Raw genomic sequence first — 11,225 nt, forward strand, 5'->3', positions numbered from 1 at the left:
CCGGCCGCCTCCCGGCCCGCCCCGCCCCGCCCGCCTCCCCGCCCGCCGCCGCCTGCCCCGCCCCTCCGGCCCCGCCGCCGCCGCCGCCGGGACTGGACGAGGCGCTGGGGACGCGGGCGGGCGGGCCGGGCCCCGAGCACACGCTGCTCCCTCCGGCGTCCCGATCCCCGGCAGCCCTGGCCCGGCGGCGCGTCCCCGCGGACTGGAGGTGCGGGCGGGGGCGGGGCGGGGGGACCCGGGGCCGGGGCTGTCGGCCTCGCCCTGGTCTCCGCGCCCGGGCCGGGGGGTCGGGGGGTCGGGGGGTCGGGGGCCGGGGTCCGAGGGCGGGGCTCCGGGACTCCGGGGGGCCGGGGGCGGGGGCTGGGCTTGGGGCCGGGGTCCGGGGGTCCGAGGGCGGGGATCCGGGGGGCCGGGGGGGCCAGGGGCGGGAGCTGGGGTCCAGGGGTCCGGGGGTCCGGGGGCCGGAATCCGGGGGGCCGGGGGGCGGGGATCCGGGGTCCGAGGTTGGGATCCGGGGGCGGGGTCCGGGCTCGGGGCCGGGGACCAGGGGCGGGGGACCAGGGGGCGGGGGTCCGGGGCCCAGGAGTCCGGGGGCCGGGGTGCCAGGGGCGGGGGTCCGGGATCCGGGGTGCCAGGGCCGGGGGTCCGGGGCCCCCCCAGCCGGACCCTGGACCCCCGCGCTCCCCCTCCCGCCCCGCGTCCCCCCGCGCATTCCAGCCGTGCCACAGCGGGGACGCGCGCTGCAGACCGACCGGGACGCGGCGGGCCGGACAGCCCGGGAACGCGCGCCCCTTAGCACCTTGGCGGGCCAGCCAAGCGGTCCCTCCCCCCAAAACAGGGGGATCCCCCCACTGCTAAGACGTGGGACGAACCGGTGGTGGGGAAAGCAGCCTCCTCGGAAGGAGCCCCCCCCCCCCCCCAACACCACCACCCGGAAGCTTCTAGCCCTTTGAGAGTCTGGGATTTGGGAAGTGAACCGGGGAAGCTGCCCACGTTGAAAACCGGGATTGCAGCAGCCGTGATTCACAGCCTCCTAATCCTCAGGCTGTTCCTAAGTGGAAGATGATTTCGAGCGATAGTTTGAGATTGGAAGTTAGTTCCAGAAGTGACTCAGGTGACCTCACATGGCCCTGGGCAGGGTGGGAGAGCCAGGCCCGGGCCCTCCAGGCTTTGCAGAGTTCTGGAAAGCACCGAGAGCCCAGGGAGGGCACAGAAACCTCAGAGGTTGAGGGCAGGTTGCTGCTCACTTGACTCCATCCGGCCCGCACCCCAGGCCCCCCATCAGCACCAACGGGCTGTATTCAGACTGTTCCAGAGGGTTCACCATCTAGGCTTAGCTTTGCCTCCGTGTCCTGGGTGTAGACGGGACAAGGAGTGGTCCACCGTTGGGCCTGCCGGGTGGGAAGCCGGACCAGTAAGTGTGGTGTGATGGATAGGCCAGGGCAGGACTCAGCACAGGCCCCGGGGGTGCCTGACCTGAAGGAGCCAGCGGGGCTGCCCTCCACCTTCCCCAACAAAGCCCCATTGAGGCCTCCCCCTCAGCCACCCTCCCAGGACACACCCCCTTTTCTCTCTCACCACTGAGCTGAACAGCCATCCCTAGTACTTTAAAGGCCAGAATTAAGGTGCTTTTATGCTTTCCGTTAAATCTTTCCTAGAAACAATCAGATCTTCGGTCCCCTGTTGCCAAGGAGACCTAACTTTGTGAAGCTGCCCCTCAGTCTGTGCCAGGCATTCCTGGTCACTAAAGAGAAGAAAGTATTTTCCTATCAGTCATGTTTCTTTGAAGAGACCCAGAACCAGAGAAAACTAAAAGTAACACCTGCCCCAAAGCCACTAATGATTACAGAAATTCAGACTAAAACACAATGAATTGCTATTTTTTAATCCATTGCATCGATACAGATTTCTAAAAATCAGTTAAAAGTTATCCCAAATCTGGGAAGAAGGCAAAAAGGATGGTTACCATCGCAATGCATGTCCTTTCAAAGTTATTGGGCATTGTTTTAAAGCCCAAGGATTACTTCATTTTCTAGGAGGATATACCATTGCTTGATGTTGCTATTTAGTATTAATGAAGGCCTAAGACCCTGTAAGGATATAGATTAACGTGTAGATCTGTGCTTGATAGAAATGCAAATAATTTTTGCCCCAGAAAAGAGATAACTTCTCGGGTTATCATTTTAGTGCCCTGTAGGACATTAACCATTTTTATATCTAGTCTAGCAGTCTTATTTTAACATATTGCAAGGACTACATAAACCTGTTACCCCAAATGGTCTTTGAATCAGCTTTTTCATCTTACAAATTTTCTCCTTAGTTAACGAGGAGGAAAAAATTTCGGACACATGTGCCTGCCATATTTGTAGAAACATTTGAGAATCAGGCTTTTGAAAATTATACTTGGACAAGTCTGACAACAGGAGTGTTTGCAAGATTATGGAGAGGCAGGTACCCTCATATGCTGCTGTTGGGTGCATCAGTTGGAGCAGGCTCTTTGGAAGGCAGTTTGGCAGTAGTCGTTAAATTTGAAAATGTGGGGACGCCTGGGTGGCTCCATGCTCAGCAGTTGAGTGTCTACCTTTGGCTCAGGGCGTGATCCCGGGGTTCCGGGTTCCAGTCCCATATCAGCCTCCTTGCGGGGAGCCTGCTTCTCCCTCTGCCTGTGTCTCTGCTTCTTTCTGTGTGTCTCTCATGAATAAATAAATAAAACCTTTTTTTAAAAAATGAAAATGTGGATCACTTGTCACCCAACAATCCCTAGGATTCAATCCTAGGCACCAAGACAAAGGTATCAAGACACTTATCGTTGCAATGTTTTGCCATAATAAGAAATTGGAGAGAACTTCAATGTTCATTAAAAGTGGGATGAATAAATTATGATACTCAATGGAATACTATAAAGCTACAAAAATGGATCGATTATAAAAGTATGGATAGAGCTCAGAAACAAAATGACTGATGGGTATAGTGTAGTAATAAAGTTATGTATAACAAAAACAATACTAGATTTGGAAGGGTACCTGCCAAATTCATAAAGGCACCTTTGGGGTGGTGAACGAGTCCAGAGGGGAGGGTGTCAGGAACATTTACCTATAACGTTCTTACATACGTCTCTGATCACATGAATGTGCACGCTGTGTAACTTAAAAGGGACGTGGGCGCTGTGGAGGGTAGAAGTACACGGCCAGAGTGCCCCCAAGTGCTCACTTCTGGGTGCTAGGAATAATCACTCATGAGACTTCCTTCTTTTTTTTTTCTTTTTTAAGATTTTGTTTTATTTATTTGAGACAGAGAGAGAGCACAAGGGAGGGGAGGGGCAGAAGTAGAGGGAGGAGAAGCAGGCTCCCAGCTAAGCAGGGAGCCCAATGTGAGGCTCCATCCCAGGACTCCAAGACCACGACCTGAGCTGAAGGCAGACGCTTCACTGACTAAGCCACCCAGGCGCCCTGAGATTTCCTTCTTAGTATTTTTGTTACTTAAATATTTGATGATGATTATGATGATGATGATGATGATGATGATAAAAAAAACAACAACTCTGAAATGTGCAGCAGAATTTCTGACTCCTGGTCATGCCCAGACACTGAGTGACTCCAGCTATTTACTCTCCGATGTCTCATTTGAACGTTCTTGGCCTGGGTTTTCCTTTCTGCGCATTAGGAATCGTAAACAAGAAGTTTTGAGAAGCCTGAGCCTGCCGCAAGGACACAAAAGGTGGCAGATGGCAGAGACTGTGCTGTGAACACCTCTGAGGGCCTGTGGGATAGAAATGTCAGGACCAGATCCACAGGAGCAGAGCGGTCTCGGGCTGCAAATCCAGCTGAGGAGCTGCCGGGGCCTGCACCTACCTAACAGGATGTGAAATGGAGAACAAAGAGAAGCTCTCTGGGTCACCTGTCCGTCTTCCAAGCCTGGGGTAGAGTTACACAGGTGCAGTGGAGGAAGAGCCTTGGAAACCAGATACTTGAATCCGATTAATAAGAGCAAATGAAATTCCAGGCCTTTGCTTTTGAAGGGATGTTTGTCTCTCTGTCCTGCAGTTGTTTTGTGTGGGCTTGTTGTTTTGTTTTGCTTTGCTTTGCTGTAAGCTCTGTCTTTTCCCCCTAGCCCTCGTGGTCAACAGCCTGTGCAAAAGTTGGAAGCCGCTTCTCCAGGTGCCCACCCCCCGCCCCCGTACCCCATTCCATCTGTGTCCAGCAGCACCACGGAAAGCCGGGAAGCGAGCCGGGAGTGGGGGAGGCTGTCCCAGCCCCAGGGCAGCCCTAACCCCACAGGCTTTGCCATTTGTATCCCCCTCTCCCCACTCTCTGCCTCCACCAATTTGCAAAATTACAGCTCAAGAGGCGTTTTTCGTCATTACCTGTGCTTGGGATGCATTTAAGGAACTATTCGTATCCACACCAGGATTTACTGTTGGGTTCCAGCTCACCGGTTGCAGACCCGTGAAGGTAATTTGGCGAGCATCTGCAGACCACAGCTCTTCTCTGTTTGTCTTTAAAAGAAGAGCAGTGAGGGACGCCTGGGTGGCTCAGCAGTTGAGTGGCTGCCTTTGGCTCAGTTCCTGGGATTGAATCTCACATTGGGGTCCCCGCAGGGAGCCTGCTTCTCCCTCTGCCTGTGTCTCTGCCTTTCTCTGTGTGTCTCTCATGAATAAATAAATAAAATCTTAAAAAAAAAAAAAAGAAAGAAAAGAAAAGAAGAGCAATGAGAGGCCCTACAGCTGTGAACAGTGCAGCATGTTAACTGCTCTGATCCTCCCTACAGCACCCGGGCATGGGGCATGGGGAGGATAATTGTCCCTTGGCCAATAAGGAAACTGAAGACTCCAACAGGATCTAAAGTGGTCCCAATCCATGGCTAGCCCCATACTGAGGGCCTCCCTTGCTCATCCCACCAGCCTCGTCTGGCCTCCGACCGTCCGCATTGGCCTCTCTCCACTGTCTGCGGGTGCTTCCACCCAACGCCCGCTCACGGGCCTGACAGGCCTTCCCCATGCCCCACCACCACCACCTGCCTTAGACTGCTGACTGCTGATTCCCACCCACCCTTTAGACCAGGCTTTCTCAAACCCTAATGTGCCTCTGGATTCTGGGGAAGCTTATTGAAAAGCCGATCCTGATTCATTAGGTCTGGATGGGCCTGAGAGTCTGCATCTCTGACAAGTTCTCAAGAGATGCCAGCGCTCATGGTCTGCAGGATGCTCTGGGTAGCAAGGCTAATTCTAGCATAAACCAGACCAAGCAAGCCTGGGAAATGTCAGGAAACAACGTTGTATAGTCTCATAAGGCCTGCATTCATTCCTAATTGTAAGTAAACATTCATAATGATTTTCTGGAGAGAATGTAATCTCCACGGGGACAGGGAGGGGCTGTCACTGTCTCATTCATATTTGCATGACGAATGCCCAACACAGAGCCAGGCATCTGATGAATGCTCACTAAATATCTGTGGAATGACTGAATGAGCCAGAGAGCCAACACCGTTCTTCCCACCAAAATGCCATCCCTTGATTTCCAACAATTAGACTTCTGGGAAGTTTCATAATTTATCATCAAACCCCAGGCATTGAACCATTTTTAAAAAGGGACAGGCTGGGATCCCTGGGTGGCGCAGTGGTTTGGCACCCGCCTTTGGCCCAGGGCGTGATCCTGGAGACCCGGGATCGAATCCCACGTCGGGCTCCCGGCGCATGGAGCCTGCTTCTCCCTCTGCCTGTGTTTCTGCCTCTCTCTCTCTCTCTCTGTGACTATCATAAATAAATAAAAAAAAAAAAAAAAAGGGACAGGCTAAATCGTTCACAATGGGATTTTATTTTCTTCTGTGCACTTTTATGTTTTTCCAAATGTCATGCGATAATCAGGTGTAACTTCAGTAAATCGAAGGTAATTTAAAAGTTCAAATTCATCTAAGCAGATTCCTGTACGGTCTACACGGTCACTCCTCCTTTGTCACTGCAGATGCTCAGCTTGCTGTGCTCCTAGCATCTGGTTTCTGGCTACGAAGGAAGGTCGGACTGCAGGTGAGTACTGAGACTGACTCAGGTATCAAATCTCTCTGACTCGGTCCTTTTAATCCATTTATTCCCTCTCAAATCCTTGTTACCCATGAGGGATCCTAACCCTATTCCTATAGTGGCGAAGGCAAAAAAGTCCCTCTATCTTTTGAGGTCTTCCAGCTGGACTAAGAATTAAATTACATGAGACAAATTAGCAAAAGAACCACTCCCCCAAGCTTTTATTAAATGTGCATGGAGGGGGAATCCTTGGGTAGCTCAGCGGTTGAGCACCTGCCTTCAGCCCAGGGTATGATCCTGGAGTCCCTAGATTGAGTCCCACATCGGGCTCCCTGCATGGAGCTTGCTTCTCCCTCTGCTTATGTCTCTGCCTCTCTCTCTCTCTCTCTCTCTGTCTCTCATGAATAAATAAATAAAATCTTAAAAAAAATAAAAATAAAAATAAATGCGTGTGGAAGCCCAATAACAAAATGGAGACCTAAGGAAATGACCACGCAGTCAGTTTTTGTACTTTTTTAGACAAAGAGACAATAAATGTGCAAGGAATTTACAGGACAAAGAAAACTTTGGGAGGGATCCCTGGGTGGCGCAGCAGTTTGGCGCCTGCCTTTGGCCCAGGGCGCGATCCTGGAGACCTGGGATCGAATCCCACATCGGGCTCCCGGTGCATGGAGCCTGCTTCTCCCTCTGCCTGTGTCTCTGCCTCATTCTCTCTCTCTCTCTCCCTGTGACTATCACAAATAAATTAAAAAAAAAGAAAACTTTGGGAGCTTCAATTAGTAAGAAGTTCTTTTTTTTTTAAGATTTTATTTATTTATTTATTTATTTATTTATTTATTTATTTGAGAGAGAGAGTGCATACAAGCATGCATTGGGGGAGGGCCAGAGAGAGAGGGAGAATCAGACTCCCTGCAGAATACAAAGCCTGAGCTTGATCCCAGGACCCCAGGATTATGGCCTGAGCCAAAGTGAGATGCTTAACCAACTGAGCCACCCAGGCACTCCACAATTAGCAAGATGTTCTTTTTTTTTTTTTTTTTCCTTTTAAGATTTCATTTATGTAGCCCAGAAGCTGCTCTATTGCCTGAACAAAGAACAGTCAGGACCCCAGGATTGCCCACCTTCAAGTTGGTCCATGGTGATTTGGATCTGGGGAAATTTCAGAGCAATGTGTAGTAATTGCTGCATATCTGTACATATAGGCAAATAACCAACGTAGATTATTGGTGATCCCACTAGACTGACTTCATTGTCAAATAAAATATGCTTTTAAGTAATTGAGTTTAGAGTACATTTACCACAAATGAGAATTTGGTATTAGAGCAGTCTCTGGGCACCCGGGTGGCTCAGTCGGTTAGGTGTCTGCCTTCATCTCCTGGTCTTGGATCGAGCCCACATCAAGCTGCCTGCTCAGCAGGGAACCTGCTTCTCCCTCTCCCTCAGCTTCTCTACCCCCTTCTCCCCATTTGTGCTCTCTGCTTTCTCTCTTAAATAAATGAATAAAATCATTAAAAAAAAAAGAACAGTCTCATAAGCCACGCTTTTTGCCAACAGAGTGAACCGAGTATTGATAAGGTCACCTCTGATACATCAAAGTAAATCTACATAATGAACATACAGAATAAGTTTTAGACCATTGGAAAGATTATGCACAAGATGTTAAATGGTATTCCAGAATTTTTGTTTATTTTCACAAGTGTAATAATGGTGTTTTGTAATAAAAATGTCCTTGTTTTTAGGCTCTGTATGCCAAAGTCCTTGGTAATAACATGCCATAATATTAAAAATTAGCTTTCAGTTGGCCCCACAATAAATAGATGGATAGGCGAAGTGAATGTAGCAAGATGTTAATAATTATTGAATCCAAGTAAAGGATTGCAGTCCTTTATTATACAATTTTATTCCTTTAACTTTTTCGAATACTTGAAAATTTTCACAAGAAAGAAATTAGAGAGGGAGGATATATATTTTATTTCTACCCCTTTATAGTATCCAGATAATCTAAATGTGATTTCAAATAAGTAAGTCATAAATTAACAAGAAGGGGGTGGGGAGTCCTGTCTTCTGCCTTGAGAAACCATTTATTTCTGTTGATATTCTCAAAGTGATATTAAGGTTCAGATTCCGTATAAGCATCAGTGGGCAAGGATTTTTATCAAGCACATTAAAATCAGTCCAGGAGTAGTTCCTTTTTTTTTTTTTTTTTAAGATTGTATTTACTTATTTGTTCATGACAGACACAGAGACACAGGTAGAGGGACAAGTAGGCTCCCTGCAGGAAGCCCGACATGGGGCTCGATCCTGGACCCCGGGATCACTCCCTGAGCCAAAGGCAGACACTCAACTGCTGAGCCACCCAGGCATCCCAGTTCCAGAGTAGTTCCTATTCAATGAGTTAAAAGTCAAGGAAAAAAAGCAAAATCAAACAATCCTGCATCTCGTGTATAACTTACAGCTATGCACGAGGTGACAAAGAGTGTGGGGACAGCCATATTTCAAGGCTTCTCAGTCCTTAGTCCACCCAGTTTTTTTGCACACTCCATCACCATAGGACACAAGATCCCCCCAAAAATTAAGTCCAGGATACTGCATTTTATATCCTAGTTCCCCAAGTTAGGTATTCAACTAAATTTTAATAGAATCATTTCACCTGCTAGCTAAAGGGAACTTTAATGATTATTATTATTTCACTGTAGTGAGTTGGTTGTACAATTATTAATGCTGCTGAGGGTAAAGATACTGCCCTAAGCATCCTTGCTTTAGTTGAACGACAGAGGGATTCCAGATTGGTCCCAGAGAAACATTTTTTGCTACAAGTGAATGAAAAGGAGATTGAGGCACTTCAGGCTTATTCAGAAAATTTGGGGGAAAGATTTGGGTCAAGTTTACTCCATTCGATATCTGCTCCTATCTGTCTACCCAACATCTTGTCCATTTAGAGCCTTTTCAATCTAACACATCAGCCATCAGCCGTGCAGGTGAAGTGAGCAAGGTCTCCTAGTCAGGAAGGCTCCTTATGGTGTAGAGGTGCTTCTGAAAAGATTGGATTGACTCAGTGTCCATAACTTTGATTAGAATGAACAGGCATTTATAATAGGGTCTAGGGCAGCCCCGGTGGCGCAGCGGTTTAGCGCCGCCTGCAGCCCGGGGTGTGATCCTGGAGACCCGGGATGGAGTCCCACGTCGGGCTCCCTGCATGGAGCCTGCTTCTCCCTCTGCCTGGGTCTCTGCCTCTCTCTTCACTCTCTCTGAATGAATGAATAAATAAATCTTTTAAAAATAATAATAATAGGGTCTATATTTTTCCACTCAACCTCACCCACATACAGGGCCTTGTGTTTGTCCCCAAGAGCGTGGCTGAGCACCAAGGACCTGCTCTATTTTGGGGGGAATTGTATGGTTCAGGTCATTCAAGGGAGGAAATGTGAGTCAGTCCTGGGGCTCAGACTCAGCAGATGTTTGGAGAAATGCGCATCCTACCACTGGCAGTGGCACTGGAGGTGGAGGTGTCCGTGAGGGTCGTGGCCCAGGAGGACGTGTAGAACAACTCCTTATCACTCACAATCTGCAGGTGTGACTTGGCTTCCAAGCAGTAGTCTGTGCTGCCCGCCAGGTGATCCTTTCCACTCCCATTTTTTTTTCTTCCCCACCATGGCCAAGAGCGCTCCTGCCACCATGTTCCCTGCCATACACCCCAAGTGACTTAGACTCTTCCTTTCCTCCCCTTCCAGGGCATAATGTCTTGTCTCCCGCCCCTCTGTGCCCTTCCTTTTGGAATCTCAAGAGCATCATTTTGGGGTGGGAAACGCTTGTTTATTTTTCTTTGCCTTCTCCACACCATGACTCTAGCTTCTTGAGGGTTAGTCTAAGAAATGGGGGAAAATTTACATCAAGATAATGTTTGGAGATATCTTCCTGCAAATCAAGAGAACTTTAGAGCGTCTCAGGTGATCTTCCTTTGTAAAGCAAATAATCACCTGCTAATTTTCTTTTTCTGCTTTTGTGCAGATTCACATTTTCATCCTGAGATTTGCTCAATGCAGGTATGGCCACATGGATGAAAGCCTCTGCTTTTACCCTTCTCTCCCTCTCTCTAGCTGGCCCCTCTCTAGCTACTTGAAAGTAGCAGCCCAAATTACTGACATGTCTGCCCAGTCCAAGTATTTCAGCTAATTGTCAAATTTCTCCTATACGTTACCTCATGACTGTGAGGACCTCAGCAATAGGGCTTAAGATCTGCCCAGGCATAAAGGGTTCGGTGAACTGAAATCAGAATAAAGCTCAGGGCAACAGAACAAATGCCAGTGTCTTGGTTCAAGGAGTTGACTTTTATAGAAGTGAGTACATTTGTGTTAGTTGCTATGATGAATTGTTCTGACACTTACCCAGACAGGAAAATAATTGAAGTTTCTTTTCCCAAGGGCTCTTTAACTCAGACATTCAAAATGACTTGGCTCCGGTTCGCCCAGAGCAGAAGTCATGAGACTTGAAAAAACAAGTAAATACATTTTTATTATTTTTTATTTTTTAATTTTTTTTAGTAGATACATTTTTAAAGAGACGGACAAGGCGCTGCTTCCGGACAAGGCGCTGCTTCCCAAAAAGCCTCCAATTCAAGCCAATGATTGAAGAGGAGCTAAGAATAACTGAGATGTTTGCTTCCTCCTTACTTAGATTTATGTTAAGTTGTTATAACACTTGCATTAAACTCCCCAGTGAGAAGAGCACATGTGTGTGCGTATATGCCAAAGAACCAAGGCTAGTTCTGAAGACCAAATTGGGCGACAGCTATAGTTTAGAAACTAAGCAATCGCAGACTACTCCGGTAGGTTTGGGGTTTTGTTAATAACCTACTTTAAAGTGCAGCAGACCAGCATCTCCTTTGATTCTGATTATACTCCTACATCTCCAAGTTCAGTGTCAGCAGATAACGGAGCGATGGTAAGTGAGTGTTTCCCTGGCTTGCTGGTGCCCCGCATTCAGGAGACAGACTCCGTACAAAAGCAGCTGCCCTGGCAGGTCCACACGGCCCCTGGTCAGACCATGGCCCTGAGAGGGCGTCACTGGAAGGCAGCCCCCCTGACCGTGCTGGCCCCCCGGGGGGGTGCTGTGTGGGCATGCCTGGGGCAAACGGCCAGGGCTTCCAGGGGAGCCACACATTTCACACCCGTAACCACATCCTCCCCTGAAATGTAAGCACAGTCTAGTC

At 48.8% G+C, this 11,225-nt stretch overlaps 1 long non-coding RNA gene across 1 annotated transcript; it reads left to right on the plus strand.

Annotated features, from left to right (window-relative positions):
* The first annotated feature begins 115 nt into the window (after positions 1-115).
* Positions 116-10,740, plus strand: LOC118353382 (uncharacterized). Its single transcript, XR_004812202.2, has 5 exons — positions 116-208; positions 4,339-4,451; positions 5,961-6,022; positions 10,025-10,059; positions 10,558-10,740. It is a non-coding gene; the product is annotated as an uncharacterized LOC118353382 (long non-coding RNA).
* The last annotated feature ends 485 nt before the right edge of the window (positions 10,741-11,225 follow it).

This window comes from Canis lupus, chromosome 35 (assembly GCF_003254725.2).
Source record: "Canis lupus dingo isolate Sandy chromosome 35, ASM325472v2, whole genome shotgun sequence".
Lineage (NCBI taxonomy): Eukaryota > Metazoa > Chordata > Mammalia > Carnivora > Canidae > Canis > Canis lupus.